This window comes from Pavona decussata, unplaced genomic scaffold (genome assembly GCF_977016875.1).
Source record: "Pavona decussata unplaced genomic scaffold, jaPavDecu1.1 SCAFFOLD_207, whole genome shotgun sequence".
Lineage (NCBI taxonomy): Eukaryota > Metazoa > Cnidaria > Anthozoa > Scleractinia > Agariciidae > Pavona > Pavona decussata.
The window spans coordinates 2,974,855-2,994,976 of NW_028145612.1; the positions used below are offsets into that span (position 1 = coordinate 2,974,855).

The 20,122-nt window shown below is 39.4% G+C and overlaps 1 pseudogene across 1 annotated transcript in view; it reads right to left on the reverse strand.

The window, feature by feature from the left end:
• Nucleotides 1–5,410: 5,410 nt before the first annotated feature.
• LOC146460920 (location of vulva defective 1-like) overlaps nucleotides 5,411–20,122 on the reverse strand; it is a 32,308-nt pseudogene continuing 17,596 nt past the window's right edge. Inside the window, exons 10-18 of the transcript XR_014857559.1 lie at nucleotides 19,269–19,412; nucleotides 18,401–18,526; nucleotides 17,741–17,920; nucleotides 15,192–15,440; nucleotides 12,833–13,498; nucleotides 12,172–12,408; nucleotides 9,966–11,207; nucleotides 8,774–8,939; nucleotides 5,411–8,655 (exon numbers count right to left, since the gene is read on the reverse strand). The product of XR_014857559.1 is annotated as a location of vulva defective 1-like (transcript). The remainder of the gene's footprint in view (nucleotides 8,656–8,773; nucleotides 8,940–9,965; nucleotides 11,208–12,171; nucleotides 12,409–12,832; nucleotides 13,499–15,191; nucleotides 15,441–17,740; nucleotides 17,921–18,400; nucleotides 18,527–19,268; nucleotides 19,413–20,122) is intronic.

A 20,122-nucleotide genomic window follows, 5' to 3' on the forward strand; every position in this document is an offset into this window, starting at 1 on the left:
CTGATTCTCAGACGGTCCAGGTCGCTTGCGGCAAACACTCTCTCCCTTCCTCCGCAAGCGACCTGGATCGTCTGAGAATCAGGCTACCCCATCGGAGGCCCTCCACAAAAAGGTGGGCCTCTTAGGAATTACGGTCACTTCGCCACCAACAAACCCGCCGAGGCCGAGGAAATAAGCCAAGCAAGAATTCGGCAGCAGTGCAATAGTTTCTACCAGTTCATGAAAAGCGTTCACGTGGCCACCCCTTGACCTCGGTTGAGTCTCCACTTATTGGATCTGACTCTCCTACGATACTTACACCTTGACCACAATGCTCTGGAGCGAATCAACATCGTTTCCAGAGCCTTCCGGTTTACAAGGGAAAAGCCCTTAAGAACAAAGTATCAGTTAGGGAGGTTGGGGGCGAGTTTTAGGGGACGAATCATGTTTGTTGTCTCGGTTCATTAAGCTACTCAAACTAAAAGAGAGATTTAGAGCTTCTAAGACAGATAAGAATGAAACAACTCTCAAACAGGCCATTTTACAGTCGTGTCCTTAGTGACCAGGGGCCCATTTCTTGAAAGTCCCTGTAACTTACCAGGCACTATAAGTGAAAATGTTTTTAACAGCAGTTAATTTGTGACAGGTTTGAATAATAAATCTTACAATTCTATGAAAAGATTGGCCAAGTATCATGTCTGTAATCACTGTGTAATCGGCGAAAAAAACTTTTAAAAAATATACTTACCGGGCCTGGTAAGTTACCGGGACTTTCGAGAAACGGGCCCCAGGCCTTGGATTGGAGGCGAGGCTGGAGTGACCTTGTTTTGAAACAAACCTCACTGTTTTCGTATGTGATACAAACTAGTTTGGATAGAACAGCACGGCGGTTCTACATATGAAAAGCAATGAGGTTTATGTCAAAACAAGGTCACCCCCAGCCTCGCTTCAGCCAGGACACTTGAAGGAACGGCCTATAATTGCCTTGCTATTTTCGGTTTTCCGTTTTTTCGTTTTGGTGCACCACGATTGGTGATCCACGGTCAGCGGTGTTACAAAAAATTGTTTTATGTTATTTTATTTCATATGACAATAACAGACACTAGGGTAATACAATTTAAGTTACAATGACGAAAGAAAATATAATAATAATAATAATAATAATAATAATAATAATAATAATAATAAGGATATATTTTTTAATAATTAAAAATAATAATTCTTTCTTTATTCAAAGCAAATTGTTATTTACAAGTTAAAAGCAGAAAAACGAGCTATTAAAACCTATTTACAATTCTTGTCGATTAAAAAAAGAGACCATTTTCAAGTATAATTTTTTTTGGAAGAAAAAGGAAAAAAAGCAAATCACATCAAGTTACAATAGTATTCTTATTCGTAATAAAATAATCTTATGATCTATCATCGCTAAAAAAAAATTTCGGAAGTTAAGTTATGGTCCTTAATGACGAAAAACAAAAAAACAACTCTTATTAAAAGTATAAGCGGAAGAAAAAGTATGTTTAAAAATTATAGGACCTAGATTTTGATGAGGCATCTATCTAATTCAAAGTCCGCTTCTCGAACACAAAAGTTGCTTCTAATTACCTTTCTAACTGTTCTTGACCCTTTAAGACAGAGTAAAGCCGACCTAAGGATGGCAAAGGAGACTTTAGAACTTTAAAGGGGCAATTTACCTAAATTTGAATGAAATTTAAAGAGGTTTTAAGAAGGGATAGAAGAAAGAAAATGATTTTTGGAACACCAACAGACAGTTGATACCCACGCAAGAGCACCCCGGGTTGTTAGTGGACTAACTGGTATCCGTCTATTAATTATTAAATACAAATTCTAATTTTTAAACTTCACTAAATCTTCCATATTTCTTATTTCTCTTAATTTAACCAATCCTTCTAAAAAAAACTACTCCTCCCAAATATATCCAAAAATCACCCAAAAATTTACAAAATGCCCCACAACACAGATTAACGGGATAATGATAGGGTTTTTGGATTGCTTGAAACGTGAATGAGAAATTGCCGTTAAAGCCATGTCAAGTGGCAGAAAAATGGCGTTTAGGTGAATTGCCCCCTTAAAACGTATCCGAGAGACAGTGGTGGCATAGTTCTCTCCTTTCTTCGCTGCGACTAGCTCTGCCAGCCTGTCATGGTATCTCTTGCACTCCTCTCTCATGCCGCCTGTTGTTGTAAAGACTAGTGGAGTAAATGTTCCCTGTTCCAGGTCCATCACTCTTTGCTTATACAATCTCTTCTTCTTCTAATAATGATAATAAGAAGAAGAAGAAGAAGAAGAAGAAGAAGAAGAAGAAGAAGAAGAAGAAGAAGAAGAAGAAGAAGAAGAAGAAGAAGGAGGAGGAGGAGGAGGAGGAGGAGGAGGAGGAGGAGGAGGAGGATGATGATGATGATGATGATGATGATGATAATAATAATAATAATAATGTGGACAGAAAAGAAACTATAAAGCTGATGATTCGGCCTCCCCGATTAAGCTAGGTTACCGAGCTATCATACTTATATTAGTTTCATTATGGCAGAAAGTTGTTAATAAAACAAAAGCTAAAAATATGTTACTCATAGTTCATGGTTGCCTTACAGGAAGAAAACAGCTCGTGGAAAAAGCTTTAAAACTGTGAGTTTCTCATCACTTTCACAACTTTTACAGACCCCAAGGTATCATTACCTAAAATAGTGAAGTGCCAGGTGTAGCCACTAAAGTTTAAATTTTTGTTTTTTTCTCACTGTTTTGTAATCAATGCAATTATTTGTCATCACCTTTTAGTTTAGCCTTTTAGAATTTAGTTTAAATATGCGTATTTTTTCTTGCAAGTTAGTATCTCGGCGTCACGTTATGTAATCGTTTATTGTTTAGTTCGTAACTTCATTAGGCCTATTCTTTTTCGTTTTAAATTAGTATAACAGTTTTGTATTCCGCCCTTGTAAATCCGGGGTTGCCGTACAGATCTTGTAAGTAGTTATATTTTCGCTTGTGAATTTTTCGTTTGATTTCTTGTTCAATTGTTGTACGTTCACTTTTCTAATCGCATTTATAAATTCTGTATCTTTCTATCGTTACATTTGTTCTAGTGAATCGTGTTAAAGTATTAAAGTGCGAATTTCAAACTGTACTTGGAGTGTCCATTACACCGGGAGATCGGTTATTTTAGTCAGAGATGTTCATTAGTATCGGAAATCGTATAAAAGTATATATTTTTGGCTAACTATTCTGTTTTATTAGAATTTAGCCAGATTTTTTTAATGAGCACCGCTATTAATCCCCCTCTCCCCACATCCCATGCTAAAATAAGTCAACAACAAAAGAAATAAAACTTACTTCGCTGAAAACTCAGGCGTATCATAAATTCGGCCTGTAGGGAAACCTAAACTGCTCTTCAACGGGCAAAAGAATTACTGAAATTATTGTGACATATAAAATGACATATCTGTGTGATACACAAGCCATCAATCTTTTGTCCTTATAAGACTTCACGCTGCCAATGTTCTTTTTGTCAACCGAAGTCGCAAGGAGAAAAGTCAACAAGAAATTTAATTTACTACGGATTTACTCAAAAATTCCTTGAATGCGAAAGCTATAAACAGTTTTCATCGATTTCTTGACCCTCACTTCTTCCTAACCAGAGATCATACGATCTAATCCTCGATCTGTTCGTTACTGGCTAGAGTCTGCAGCATAAAAAAAACTGCTGCCCTTACAAAATTGGCGCGAAAACATGACGCGCTCTTCAGTTAATTTATTCCCTGCATAAATCGTACTTGGCATAATGATGCCATTTTGCACGTCATGCCATATGCCATTCTACAAACGCATTCCGCCTTTTACCTTCACCGGCGCAAATGATCATACCCAAATATCTTACCGCTCCTTCACTTCCAAAGGTTATGTTTGTGTAGAAATAAAAAACGGAATGCGGTGTCAAATATTCCTTGACATTATTGTGAAAGTTGCAAGGCCATAAATTTAAGGCCTAAATGCTGAAAAGATTTTTTTGAGAGATCTGCCCTGTCATGCACAAAGACGGCATAGACCGGCAAACTGTTTTTTTTACGGATATTGCATTACAGACAGCTAAATTCCCTAAATTAATCAGATATGTTACACTTCAGTGCAACAACGAGGTTGACTCCAGTGTAGCGACATGTATTATACGTGTATGGATGCACATTCAATGTCCTGTTTTATAATAAATGATCAATCAATCAGAGAATCAACTTTGTAGACAAGTGTATGCTAAAGTGTTTTAAGTGAATTCCTCTTGAGGGTTTGCCCTAACAAGGAGACCACACAACGAAAAGAAAACAATATTTGATCTCGGCGGGAATGGAACCCACGACCTCCGGAATTTCATATTCCGTTGCTCTACCCACTGAGTTACGAGTAAGCCATGGGTGATGATGGTGGTAATTGCGTGGGTTCAATTCTACTGGGACCAGACCACACTTACCGGTAAACCATGCAGTTTTACATTGGAAAGATTGACATTCAGGTGTTATAGTTCTTTGTGTATGAGTTGTGGGTCGTGTGTGACATATGATGGTAGGACATTGGTTCTGACAATAATACTTGGAATACATTGAGGAAAATTTATTCTTGTCATGACTTAGCCCTCGCCTAAAGATAATGTTACATATAAAGAAAAAGTACACTTTTGAAAACCGTTTATTGTACTGATTTAATCCTCGTGTTAACATACCTATAGTGAAATGGTTCAAATTAGGAGCAGTTGTTTATTTTTGAATGATTTTTTATCTGAGTGTCGACAGTAATTTCGCCGCTGCTTTGGTCTTGCTTTACCACGCTCTGTGATTGGTTAGTCAGCCTCGCACCACTTTCTCAACCAATCGAAAACAAAACCATTCCAGTCGTGACTTGCTCGCACGTGTTTTCGTCAGCTAAGCGCTGGTTGCGATGTATTTGCTTCAATTGGTTAATTGCACTGTTTACGTGTGTTGTGATTAGATAGACTCTTCAGAGTCCCCTATTTTTCAGTTGGATTTTCGAGACTTGCACCGGCTTCGGTCGAAACTCCCGCCATCAGTTTGTAAATGCGAGCGCAACCTGGGGAGAGTGTCTACACTACCGAGGGGGGCCCTAGTTAGAGTACGTTGGTAGTTAAGACGTTCTCCCCAGATTGCCTTCGATTCGCCATTAAACCAAGATGGCGGGAGTTCGATCGAGGCGTACGAATTTCGAAAATCCCACGCAAAAATAGGGGACTGTGAACAGTCTAGTGATTGGGCGGAGTAATTACTATGGTTTTACAAAACTTGAATTAAAACCGCTCTACTACCATCTCTGATGCTATATCTGAATAGACAAGGCGTAATCTATGAGCAAATCTGTGAAAAAATCTGTACCGTTTATAATAACTACAAACGGAAAATAAGGCAGTCCAAGTCACCACCTCCTCCGAACTTAGCACTTTACCGTTCTTTTATTATTTTCTTCTCACTTACAATTTGTTTAGAATTATGACATTGTAGATCATTGGCCACTGGAAGATACATTTAAGAATAATATATATATATATACAATATGTTTATACCGTACGACCCCGTTAGTGTTCGGTTCTTGTTTTGTCTTGTCTAGCAGCCTAGTTACCAGGCCTAGACGCGCTTACCGAGCGAACAAGTTTCGTGTTGGAGTCTTGGGGCAACTCTCCTGGACGCTTTGTATTCCTAATTCCAATTGTCTGGACTCCGATTTCCAGCACACTGGTTTCCGCTCATGTTTTCGGCTTTTTGATACATTGTGTGCCGCCTATCAGTATTTTTTTTACTAAATAAAAACACATTTCTTTGTTCTATGCAATAATAGTGGATCATAAAGACCATCTACACCTGGGCTATTGTGTTCTATTGTCGGGCAGGAGCGATTGTAACCCCTCCCTCATAACTACGAAACTAATAAAGAGCTTTGAAAATGACACTAGGAGAATAAAAAGTACGTCCAACTATGTTTCCTTTGAGGTCCACAACGAGAATTGATTACGTCATATGACCTGGCAATTACATCAGGATTGACAAACGGTGGCCATCTTGGATTTCTGGATTTATTTGAGAACATTCCATTTTCTAAGAAACTTGCCTGTCAAAAAGTGATTACCATGGTAACACCAAAGTCAATAAACAATAACAACTACTCACATGAAATTGTTCCCAGATAAAATATGGAAAAAGTCGCGAAGTTTCACGGCGTTTGCTTAAATATTGAAAAAGGTATTCAACTTCAAAGTCGCCCCCTGCCCCCAGTCTAGATAGGGTTAACAGTGGCTACTCCGTTGTGAGAAATCACCAAGAAACCTCTATTGACTCCACTTAAGCAGTGTCAAAAGACCATTTAAAAGTACCTTTTTGTGATGATTTCTTTAGTGTGACTTGTACATCGTATGCTAAACCGAATTGTTTTAAACTACAAACGACAGCTACAGCTGCCATCTAAGACAAATCAATGGAAGTTAACATATAGGCCTAATATTAAAAATGCAACGTACATAATACAAATACAAAATGTATAGGGCTAAACAGTTCCCCTTTTTGTACCCTGACCAGGTCGCTTAATTATTGGTATGGCAAAGTAAGAACACAGGGTTGGTCAGCTACGATCAGCGCTGCTCTTCATGATTCCAGCTGTACATGAAACATCTTAAACTTCTTGTAGAATGGCACTGAATAGATCCCCTGATGTGATTCTGTCTAACTAGTCTATAAAAATCCTCAATTTTAATAGTCGTTTCAAGATAACTTTATACTATTCCTTGAGTATGTGACCCTCTTGGTGGTTTGGCTTGGTCGCTTAACATTAGAGGGAGACGTCGGGGCGACGCACTGTACCGCTCTCGGTGAACTTTGGCAGATTTCGGACCATTTTGAGAGAGGGTCACGTCACTCGGGAGCTGTACAAATATTAAAATAACTTCGTATAACCTAAAAAAAGGACACTCTGAAATCATGAAGGCATTGCTATTTCCTTTGCCTTAAACGTACTTATTTACATTTTGTTATTGGAAAAAAGTTTATAGCATACAAGTAGTCTGAACTGCCTAGAAACTGAAATAAACCAACATTATTAAAAGTCACGCCAACCTTGACAGCTACTAATATAGTCTTTCCTTTCAGTCCCCTGGTCAATGCCATGGTCAATGTCAGTGATATTTTTACCAGAAGCTGGATTATAGGGTTTTGTTTAAAGATCTTCTGGCTGGACTGTCCTTGTTGCAATTGGTTGCTGTAGCAATGTTTTGAACAACATAGTTTGCGGCGGAAAATTAACCTAGTTTGGGCTGTTGGCATTCCACTTCTACTCTCATCATAACGTTTTTCCACATGTTGATTTGTCACTCATGTTTGTCATGTACACAAGCCTCGTCCATGCGTTTGAGAACCTCAGTCAGCTTTTTGTCGAGCACATATATTTGCGGCAGATTCTGAATGACGTCTATGGTCTTCAGGTGGCTGCTGATTCGGTCAAAAAACGTCTTGGACCTTTCATTAGAAGTATTTACGCCAGGGTCTTCTTCTGTTCGTATCTCCAACGCCTGCGCAGCGCTTACTGCATCATTTAAGGTAGATATAAAGAAATTCATCAGTATAATTGTAAAACCCAGCAGGAGCAGGGTGACAAATGCATGACCAATCACTGGGTTGGCTTCAACAAGCTCTTTAATTGGTCGAGCTTTCACTTTCCCAAGGACTATTTCAAGCTGGAAAGAAAACGCAGGCCAAACACTTGAATACCGACGAACACGTGATCCAAATACCAAAATCCCCGTCAGCAGGAATGCAAAGAATACCACTGAAAGAACAAACAGGAAAGAGAAAAAGTCCCGCATCCAAATGCGCAGAGCACGAGCAAACACCCTGCTGTACATGTTAAAATAGGTCAGCTGCAGTAGCTTTACCGTTGTAAGAAAAGTGATAATAGCTAGGATACAGTTTTCAACATCACCCCATAGGAGAGCCGTCTGGAAATTGACTGTAGCAAAGATGTTTTTCTTCAAGTCTTGTACACTCTTAGTAGTGTGATAGGCCTTGATTAGGCTGAACACGACAACCGAGATGGAGGAGGTAAGGTGTGCAATGTCTAGCCAAAACCAAGCAGAACGTAAGTAACGCCGTCCTTGACGAATTGACGTGGCTATGGTATCAACAATTTTGTAGAAAACCATTGCGATGAAGATGATTAAGCAAATTGCCTGGAAAGCTTGAACAGTTGCTTCTGTGTTGTGCAATGAGATTGTTTCGATATGCCGCAAAGTAGTAGCTCGTCCTGTTTGGGTGAGTTCAAAGAAGAAGGAAGAGACGGCTAATGTAGTGGTTGTTGGGTTGAACAGGTTAAATTCAACAATCACAGCCCTTGTTTGACGGTCAACCCAGTTTTGTGATTCTAGCAGGTTCGTTATGGCGATGGCAGTTTCTTCATCGTAACCCAAGTCAGCTGAAAATCCCCCACCACCGTACCAGGCATGATGACCCCATTTTGATGACGAGTTTAGTTCTTGTGCCGTTTTGTACACCCAAGGAAGAGGACACTGTTTGAATGTCATTCCAGTGTTTGGTTCTTTGAGTTGGAAAGGTTCTCTGGACTCTGTCTCTGAAGAATATGTATCGTAACAGGTATGCGTCTTGTGCGCTGGGCATTGGACTAGAAACGAAAAAGTAAGTGCAAATAATGTTAATATATGTAGTGTATTCGAAAACGAATGACAACGATCTTTAATGACAAACGCTCACTTAAGAAGATATTAATAACAATTGCTGACCTTTTCTTGCTCTTAGTTGACGCAGCCGTAACATTCCAATCATAGTAGATTGGAGCTCACCGCTCAGCAATGAAGACTCCTGATAATCAGACTGGTGGTAATCGGAATAGAGGTATGGAATTAAGGTCCCTTTTGTCCAGTTCCAGAACAAACTTGGATTTGTTGCCTAAAAAATAATTGGCATGAGTAAAAAAAACATCTTGTGAGAACCCTTGTGATCTGAACGGTTTTGAAGGGTCTAAGGATCACTGTTTATACTGTCTGATGAACAGGCTATGTTAGTTAATAACCTGACCTTCAATGACATGTATTAAAACAAGATACATGAATTCGAAATGTACTGGTCAGATAAAGTCTTGAAAATGTAGAATTTTGGTTTGAAGGGGAACGCAAAAGGATTTTTTTGCATTTCAGGCGAGTTGGTTTCACATTTATAAATAAGTTTATTTGAAAACTGATTACATTTACTGATAGCGTGACAATGTAACCTGTGCTGCAAAACAGTTGTGCCAGCAAACTACACACACTAAGAGAGGCAACGTTCTCGTTACGTTCGTTGGGCCTATATTTTCCACCTTCAAATTCTCAGAGCGCAGTAGAATACCTCTTGACCATTATTCCTAAAAATTATTTTTTTAGGAGACTTTGTCCTCACACGACAGAGGAGCTAGAACCAGCAGCATCGATGACTACCAATTCAAAAAAGAAGTGTGATTCGGTCTGGTTGCCTTTAATTAAAACTCACGATAGGCTACTGCACCACCAGTAAATAGTGGACCTCCCATCGATCCTATTCTACACCAATTGCTTTCTCATCTGCTGTCTGAACCTGAAAAACTAAACCCAGCGAATTTCGACTTTTGTTCCCAGAGTTAAGTAGAATCACTTTCAAACATTTTGAACTTAATTTCACCTTTTCTGATTTGTTGTTGTTGTTGTTTCGGAGGTGTTGCATGGGCTTTATATCTCGATATCTCGACCGATTTGAAAAATAGGTTAAATTGTCCTTATCATTTTACTTAGCAATGCTTTCATGTGAATCCAAAGTCAAACGAGAGAAAATGTTGTTTTGTATTAATCAGAAGTTGAAATAAATGAAGTTGAAATTCTTTGCTTCTTTAACTCAATGTGATCTTGTTTTTTATTGATAGAAGTTTGTAGCATGTATATATTACGAAAAAGAGGTCCTTACCGTCTTAAAATTCCCAACGTGATCTTCCAGGGATTTGAATAAAAGATAACGTGCCGAGTCCCTGTTTCCATATGAAAGCACTCCAATGGCAAGAAGAAAGATTAAGTAGAAGCCTGCCTGATGAATGGATAAACGATGCCTGGCTTTGGCGGCACTCTCCTTTCTCTGTTTTGATAAATCAGTTTTTGTCATTGAAAGAACTGTGACTTTCTTTATAGGCATTTCCCTGTTGCTTTGGTGAGAAGCACAAGCTTTCTTAGCTTTGCATTTTGTAAACATAACGGTCAGTGATACAAGAAAAAGGCACTTAATTGGCTGCACTACCAGAACGTCTTGAAAGAAAGAGATGGTGACTGATGAGATCCACTCTTGGCTTTTCTCGCTTCCCCACATGAGACTGTAGGAAACGGTAAGAGTAGCTGAGGTCACAGTTAACATGGCGCACAGGATACAAGTGGTATAGAAGACACACAACCACAGACGTGATTGCTCTCCTTGGACACGTGCTGAGCTTTTCTTAATTAATAAAATGATGGCATGCAATGGCAAGGTAAGAAGGGTGCATTGTATGCTCACGATAGCCTGTCTTGTAGAAAATTTAAGTGGTCCCAGGTTGATGGTTTGGTATGATTTCGTTCCCCAGTGATAAAATGCAGCATTCACAGCCATTGTACAGAGGAGCAGGCAAAAACAGGATGAAATCCTCTGAACTCTAGTAAAACAGTCCCCTGGGGTCTTGGTGATGACTGACAACCAGAGGTGACCGTTGGAGAACATTTCCCTTAGGGCTGTGCTTGTTATGTTGGGACCGGAACAGGAAGGGCTTTGAACAACTTCGTTGGAAGATGACTCATCCTCGAGACTAAGCCATGTCTCAAATACAAATTTCCAGCAGCTTCCAGAATTGAGATTTGTAATGGTTACCCCTTCTAAATACCATGAAGGGTTGTTGCCTGAGTTGTCATGCCACACACAAAGCGAGTAAATTTCGCCAATGTCTTTACCTAGAATCACCGTAATCTTTTGTTCAGTCCCTCGGACGAAGATTGGATTGGGGTCAGTGCTGGGTTTGTTAGGTATTGAAATAGTGCCACTATTACCTTCGACTCCATAAATTATGACAGATGCGTTGGCTGTTGTTCCTGCACGTGGCCACACACCTGTCGTTATGGACATCTCGTATATGTGACCTTCCGATTCTGATGCAGCAAGACAGATAACTGGTGTCCCTATGTCTTGGAACTGAAAAATGAAATCACAAATTAAAACTAAAATAGGTGAAAAGGGTTCTAGCGAGCCACGCCTTTTCTATAGTTTATAATGTAGAATTTATGATTAGATTATACGTCGAGATTGACGACAGGTTAACAGCGAAACTACCAAAACTATGACTCGCATTTGTATTCACAACGCGAAATTCTCTCATGTAATTTCTATATTTTAGTGTGGAGCAGAGATATTTTCCCTGATTTCCAGCGAATGTATTTGGTTTGTATTCCTACTTTGAGCAAGCCCTCAGTTCTCGCTTTCCGAAGTGAAAAACTATATAAATTGTCATAACAGCCCTTCAAGAATAGAAAATATCTTTTAGACATTTTATTTGAACACTGCACCATTGTTTGGTATCCCAGTTTTCTCACCGTCCTAAGACACAGGAACAAAAGCGATCGAGCGTTAATAAAATTTTAGGCTTGGTTGCTAAAAATCGCATGAACTGCAAAGCAATAATACTTGTGACGTCATTTGTCTTTTGTAGATGATATATTATTTAACACAAATCAGCCGCGAATAAACGCTCGCGGTTATGATTCATGCAATGAGTTTAGAGCAGAATGATGAAGCAACTGCAGTGAAGAGTTCCTATTACAAATTCTACTAAAAGTAATAGTAGAATCCGCTGAATAAAACCACTGATTAATTTAACAATAGAAGATGGTAATGTAAGGCCTGATCTGGCCGTATTATCACTGTACTTGACTTGGATCCTCTAAGAATCACTTAATACACCAGACAAAGCTAAGGCAGTATAGATTAAAGACTGGCTGTTGTGATATAATTCCTCTTAGTCGACTGATGCCGATTTTGTTTTGATGCAATCTGTCAATGTGCGGTATATTTCATATAAAAACGATTTAAAGCACATATGCTATACTACTGATGTGGTATTGTGCTGGCAATAAGTACTATAACATCCATGCATTCTTACCTGGGCCTTAATTCGGTTGTCAATCCTTCTAGCCAAAACAATCGCAACCAGGTAACAAAGGAAACAGGTCAGGATCGTTGCAAGGACAAGGAATTTGTCACTTTCATTGGGAGATAGAAGCTCGTCAAATACTTTCTGGAAGTTGATTTCATTTGGTGTCACCAGATAGGATCCAGCAAAAGAAGTCAAATGAGAGCAAGAACAGTTCAGGGTGGAGTCGTTAATGATTTCTGCTACCTACAAATGCCGTAAAAGAGGCAGATAATGAATCATTACCTTAATGTTATGTTATGTAATGTTATGGGAACAGGGGATAGATAACTAAAAATAGGTAGTATTAAATTTTTGAGAAAAAAGACACTCAAGCAATCACTGTACACTATGGCCCTTCGAGCGTTCTAGTCATTCATATAATCATTATTTGTTCGCTAGTCGGCAAATGTCTTAAAACTGGCTTCCACATAGTTTTACAACGTTTTCAATTTAGTCCATTAAAGAAGACGTTGAAAGCTGTTCGGTTAAGTTCGTTTGTGCAAATGAAAATCAATTGCAGGGTTTTTGAATGACATGGCATAAAGATATAAGTACGGGTACATATCAGTCTAAGTTAATTCACATGAAGTGAAAGAAAAAGACAAGAGAGCAAGGAATATCTGTTTACCTTGCACCCCGTAGTTTTCCAGGTAGATTCTCTTGAGTCCCAGAAAACGCAGGAAGCCTCTGTAACCGTAAATGTATAGTTCACGTTTTCTATTTGTGGACTTGGAGGTTCTTTTGTCTGAATGCATTGTTCCTGCTCTTGAGTTTCCCCAAATTCCCCTTTCTCTTTGTTCACGCTGTTTTCCTTAACGTTGAACTCTGTATCAAGAAGATAGTTCCCAGGATTGAATGCAATGAACGTTATTGTGACGTTTGTTTTTCCCCTGCAAGTGATGTTTCCTTTTTGGAGCCCCTTTCCGTGTACATGCTTGCACTCAAAAGGCCTGTTCTGTGCGGGTAAAAAGTCACTGGATTGGGATACTCGGACGAACGGTATAATGTAATGATCGTCTTGAGGAGCAACCAAGACCTTAACCACGGAATGTCCATACTGCACACTTATATTGTGACGTGTTAGCCCACCTAGTTTGCCAAAGCCGGACTTGTTTTCAATAGGTTGAATAGTCGGATGATTCTGCAAAGGTACTAAAATGGTAAGACCCGGCGACAGACCAGACATTGGTATCAAGTCCTCGTTTTGATCCCTAACATCTAAGCTTGCCACATGTGTTGTCACTCTCTGGCTGCTTTTTGCCCAGGTAAAGGGGTTAAAAGGTGTACACCACATCTGCAAAATGTCATTAAACACATTTCAAACAGAGTCTTTATTTGAGGAACGGGAAATCTATTCAAGTTGACCCAAAAAATTCATTTCCAGACCTAAAATGGACTTCAAACGGGAAAAAAACATACACATGAACTCTCTAGTTTGAATAAAGGACGCAATAGGACAGCATGATAAATCCAACTCGACTACAACTACTAAAAATCGTTAAAATAACTACTGCCTGACTTTAGTGGCAATTGTTTGTTTGTTTGTTTGTTTTTTTTCAGTTCCTTCTATTTGCGAAGCAAAGTGGATAGGTATTTATATGTTATTTATTGTAATTTGAAATCATTTCAGTTTATAAAGATGCGAGAATTATCTGATCGGAAGAATTTCTTCCAGTTCCTAAGTTTACGCGAGTGGAATAGGTTGATTTGTCAACCGAATACTATTTTCTTCGCGTCGTTTATGATAACTGTGCTTTAGTGAAAGCTTTTGAGTTCTCTCTGTATTGTCAGAGTCAATAAAACAATGTTCCTTAAAGAAGTTCCGGTTCGCTTCATGCATGTAAAAAGGTTGTCACGCAGCTCAATTCTCCAGTCAGTATTCAGCAAAGTGTAAATTCTGTCATTATTGTGCTCCTGAAAGTTGCTATTAATAGTAAATTTAAGTTAGGGGGCCACTAACTTTTAGCAATTTTCGTAGCGTAGTTTATGAAACCAGTTATCTTCACAGTTCACATACTCTAGGCTATTCGAACGAATTTCAAGGGATTCTGCATTATATACAATGGGCCAGTTATTTAAACAGTCTAACTAAGGCCGCGGCTTAAGGACAATCAGTGGACCTCCAAATATGTTTATAAGTGGTTTATTCTAAGTAGATAAATAGTTTTCTAGTCTGGGATGCAAGCGTTCTTGTTACGGTTAGCTGCAAACGATGTTTAGATATGACTGTTGACAAAATTAAAAATGGCATAGAACGTGGTTTTGTTAAACACCGTCTAAACGGTATTTTAACCCAATGTGTTTATTATTATAAATTTATAATCTATATTTGGCCATTTTCAGTGCATTTCTTGACCAATTAGTTTATATAGAATGGCAGGGTCGATGTATTTTCGTAGCTATCATGTTGTGGGGTCCAAACGTACGGCCTTTTGTTCATAAAGTGTTAAACTTCCTAATTCCCTTAGCTCTCGAAAAAGGCTACCAGACTGGTAGTAGTACCAGTGGCTGGTAGAGTTCGGAATCTCTGGTGGAGGTTTGCTCCTCGCTTCTTCAAATTTTTTGATTCAATCTCAGACCAAAAGTATGTAATTTTCCTATACCCATCCTAAGACCTAACCTCTGGAATTCATATTGGTTTTCAGACCAAGAGTGTCGAAATATTAAACTACTACTTTACGCGCACAATGGTCATTACCAGAAGTTTCATGTTTAATGATTTGAAAGGTACATCGTACGTTAAAAACTCCACGGCACTGAGAGACACATAGGGTTATTTTTGCAGGATTAATACTAACCCCATAAACATGTGACCGAGCCCTAACTAAGGACTGGTCTCACGAGCCGTAGGAGCTTGTAAATTAAAACTGCTGATAGAGGATGGTTGCTAGCTTATTATGTTTAGTTGTAAGCTTAACATTCTTTAGCATTGGGTACCATGTTAACCCGATTAGTAACCAACAAGCCGTTTGTAAATTTGATCATACCTCCAAAAACACGGTGTCGTTGTCAATTTTTTCTTTCTTTAAAGCCTCTCTGAGATCTTGGATTAGGAAGCTACTACGGCCCGCATTCAATTTCAACTGGTAAACGTGTTTTCCGCGTATGGATACCACAGTGATGCTAAGATATGTGGAATTAAATGTTTTGTTTCCGGGACTCGTTGCCAGTGATTGGCGCAATCCTCGTATCATTTTGTCCTTCAGGGATAGCAGTGTAGTCGTTATGTTGGCGCTCTGAGGGAGAAACATGGTCATTAGAACAACCACAACAACAACTTTATTATATTACAAGCAAACAAATTACCGCAAAAATACTTTCAATCGGATGTAGTTAAGAAATCGAGATGGTGGAAGGAGAAAAAAAGAAATTACAAATATCAAACTAGATAAAATTGAAACTTAACTACAACACAGGTAACTCTAATATTAAGGATTATGGAAGAAATACAAATGTGAAATATAACTTACATTATACTGGTAAATCTTAGGATAAAGAAAAGATGCAAAATTTAGAGCTACTACATAACATTGATAATTTGAGTGATCTCAAGATAGTCTCGCTTTTTATGAGAATATCCATTTTGAAAAGTAAATTTAGACAAAGCCAGGATTTCTAAGGGTAATGAGTTAGAGACTTCTTTCTCAAGATTAGAAACTTAAAATATATCATGGTACAGTGCTTTTGTCATTTTTTTGTTTTGGCAGCGTTTCAAGAACATTCATATTTTTAGCACTAGGACAGGTTTCCCCGCGTATTCCCGTAAATGTGAGAAGTAAACTGAATGGCTGAGAAGTAAAAAACAAGACAGCTGTCTGACTACGGATTTGGATTACAATTGTACAGCATACCGGGGTATTCACTAAGTACAAAAGTGAAAATACGGGCTGTTAAATTTTTTTATGTTCCCGGATTTTACAGGTTTTGTACACTTTCGCATTTTGTACTCATTCGTCCGGGGTAATTTTCATTCCAGTCCGAGTTCACTCCGGTTCCGTCTTTGGCTCTGTATTCCCTGTTTACATAATGCCAGCACCTGAGAGTGTCATACCAGTGCGAATTCACCCAGTGAACAGGAGCAAAGTTTTCATTCCGGTACGAAAACTCATTCCGACGTCATGTAAACGCGGCACGGCGGTCCGTTCGTTCCGACACTCCTGGGAGTCTGAAACGGGTAGCGCGTGCGTAGTTTTCGGCATCCAATCCAATATGGCGTCACAATCACGTTGCGTGGTCTCTGACTCGTACCCAGTCGCTTTTTAAGTGTTTTGTGGGGTGAGAAGATTGGATACGAGGATGGAAAAGGCGAAGGAAAAATAGGGACTGGCAGATTTCGTTTGAAAGATCCGTGCAATCGTGCATAGAACCGTGCAGTGCTCTTTTTCAAGAAAACGGAGTAATTTTAGACATTTCTGCAGTCAAAATTCACTGCGCGTTCTAGTTTAGTATTTAACGAGCTAAAGCGTTCGTCCGATGAGTGATTTCGTTTTTGTTGGTTTGTACTGTCGTGCTGCCGTAATGGCTTCTTCGCGGGAACATTCGCGGGAAGACGATGTGGGTGATTTGGACAGTTCTTTCAGTGAATTGTGGATCGAAGGTTAGTATCACAGTCATATTTCGTCTTCCTGCGAATGTTCCCGCGAAGAGGCCATTACCGCAGCACGTAATTACAAGCCAACGAAAAAGAAATCACTCTTCGGACGAACGCTATATTGGATCACAATCTACTAGTCGCTATTTTTTCATCGCTTCTTCCCATGACACCCCGCGCGCCTCAATCCATCCTCGTATCCAATCTTCTCACCGCACAAAACACGTATAAATAGCGACTGGGTACGAGTCTGGCGTGGTCTATTCTTGCATTGAACGACTTATGGAGACAATGCGTCAAAACTGAGTTTTTTAGCACAGGTTTACCTGCTAGGTTGTTTCTGCTGGCGATGGCTTCCCTTATTATTATGCTAGTAGAAGAATTTGACAAAGTTATTGCGGAAATAGCTGCCACGGAAAACATGGCAGCCAGGATGGACTCCATATTTGTTTAATTAAACACACGTCAGCCGGCATACCGGTCTGAAAACTCCCACCGGTGTGAGTTTCCACAGGTAAATACCCTCTCAATGGTCACCACTGCACAAGTAATCCAGAGAAAAAATTCCCGATTTTTTCTCGTTTCCGATAACTTATTTGATATTATTTGTGCTGATTGGTCCGAGGTCTAATGAGAAAGATAATCTTAATCTTTACAGTTGACAAACCCAACTGTAGTGTCGAATGTTTGTTTTTATCAACAAATTTGATAAAAGGTAACACAGTCTTGTTAAGAGATTCGAGTGCTGATGTTTTGAGGGTAAGCCCTTCGTCAGAGCGAAGGTTTTAGCAAGTAAATAGGGTTACTATAATGTACGAAATTAGCTTAATCTAAGTGAAATAAAAACAGCAGTTATAAAGAATCAGTGTTACAATATGTCAACTCAGCAGTTTTAAGCTCGGTAAAGGTCATCAAGCGAAGTTTTTCAATAGTCTTAACAAATACCTTCCTCTCAATAGCCGATTCCGGATGTTTATAAGAAGCTTGTTTTGAAGTGATTTTCATGGCTTTACCAACGCTAAAGAGGAGGTTTTCCAGTACAAACACATTCAAAACGAGATCTGCCCCCAATGCTGTAACCTGTTTGCTGATATGTGCCACCATCGTGCTTATTGTGTTACGAAACTGAAAGATTAATGGATAAACAGTTTACTTCGCGATGCCATGTTCTGCTAGCCTGGCCTTGTAACTAAACCTAACCGGCCTATCAACCGTATTTACATTTGTCAACTCCAAGACTATTGTCCTAAGTACAAGCCATTTTGAATTTAGAAGTCGGCCCTGTTTCCATCCTCGTACTTAGTCCCAAAGATTGTTTGTCCAGTATTTTTATCGCCGATCACGAGTCTCTTTCGCCAATAGCGGCAGTTTCTGTTCAGTAATGTCATTGACAGCAAAGTTGTCTTAGCACTCCCCCCCCCCCCCTCCGTCCTCTTCCCCTCGCGCTTTTGGAGGTAATAGTTTTTGGCGTGCTCCTTTCTCACAAGTTTCCTTAGCCCACCGCAGCTCCTTTACTATCTATTTTCCTTTCTGTTGTAAACCAGTCTCTGACAAATGTAACGGTGTGTTGTCGCGATTTTCTTTTCTTGAAATATAATGACTCACCACAGCATCACTGGAGTTGTTCTCCAACAAATCCACAATACAGCCAAAAACCACTGAGTCTAAAAGAACATTGTTGCTGTTTTTCAGCGTGGGGCTCGATGTTGGATTGGCAAGATACTTCCATAACTGCGGTAAAAGTTAGAACATTAACTTAGTAAATAACCATGAAAAGCTCAGTCATAACATCATTGCGTTCGACAAGGGAAAACGCAAGCCTAAATGTGAAAGAAATTGAAGTTCTCTTATACTTGTAATTGTCGGGCCAATGGATGGATCGACATCAAATTAGTCCCCACTGCCAAGCATCGAAAAGTTTTTCAGGAGCTATTGCTGGCAGGAAATGCGGGGGGATTTGGCCAACACGTTAGCCTCAATTTGACGAAGGCTTCTCCTCTCGCTGTTATCCAGTCGCACCGAACTATAACAAAAAACGCAACTAGTAACGTTGAAGCATTTGCTACGTCGTTGCCTGTGCTAATTCGCTGAACAATTCTACGCTCGTTTGCAGAAGCCTTGTGTAACTGCAGTGCGGTATGTTGTTGAAAATGCATTCAACTTTGGTAAAGAACAGCCGCCGTGACCTGTGCACAGCTGCCCTAAAACTATAGTAATAAATTTTGAAAGAAAAACCGCAACTCATCATCTTTAGTAAAGATGATAAGTTTTCCACAAACACATAAACATTTTCACTGAAGTAAGTTTTTTAAAAAACGAACGGGAACGGGTCTACCATGGGAAAATTGGAAAATTTGAGGAGCCCAACGCCCCTCAATAATCTTTGACTAATGCCTGTTATGTTACAACCATTTTAATTTTCACCAAGGCAAGTTCAGACTTTCACTCAGTTCATCTTTTAAGTGATACTCACCTCGTGACATATATTGAAGTTCTCATTACTAGATAATAACATTTCTGCTACAACCAGGACTTTTGCTCCCTCATTTCCACTCCTGTTATACTTCATTAATTCTGCCATCCATTCGTTACACGTTTGAAGAGAGGTGGGACGAACCTAAAAAGTAAAGGTACGGATATTTCTTACGCTTTTTGATAATAAATGCACAAAATGATAAATTGATATATTTTGGATAGATAACAATTGAACTAGTTTACACAAATCCCGTCGCTTCTGTTAAACTGAACAAAAATGTTGACGCGGTGATCGCATGAGAACCGAGCCAGCCCAGCTTACCGGGTCACTGGGCTGAGATTTTTCAGGTAATTGTGTTAGCTCGTATTTACGTGCCAGCGCAGATAACTCTGAGATAACTGTGCCAGCGATGTCTGTTGGCTTTATTGTGCCCTAAAGGGAAATGGCTGAACAATAAGCTAAAAGTCAATTTTCCTATTTTAATGTGACCTATGAAGGAGGTGCAATTCAAAAAGCTGCTTGAATCTGAAAAGCTGAAAAAATGAAAAAATTATCCAATCCATTGTCGTTGTTAGTGATGTTTTTCACAAACAGCATTTGATTTATGCCAGCGTCAAGATGGCTCGCCTTTTGTTATGTCGGGTTGAAAATAATCCCTGTCGACAAATCCACAACCGCCGACAAAAATGTACGCGACACGTGATGGTTTGGAGGAAGAAGTCGCCACCCCTCCCCCCTAATCAAAGTTAAAATTGCCAAAAACACTTTTTCGCTTGCAGCACCCTACCGTTTTGCACTGTTACGGTATTTTTGTCTGGGGTTGTGCGTGAAAAGCCTTTAGACACCTGTTT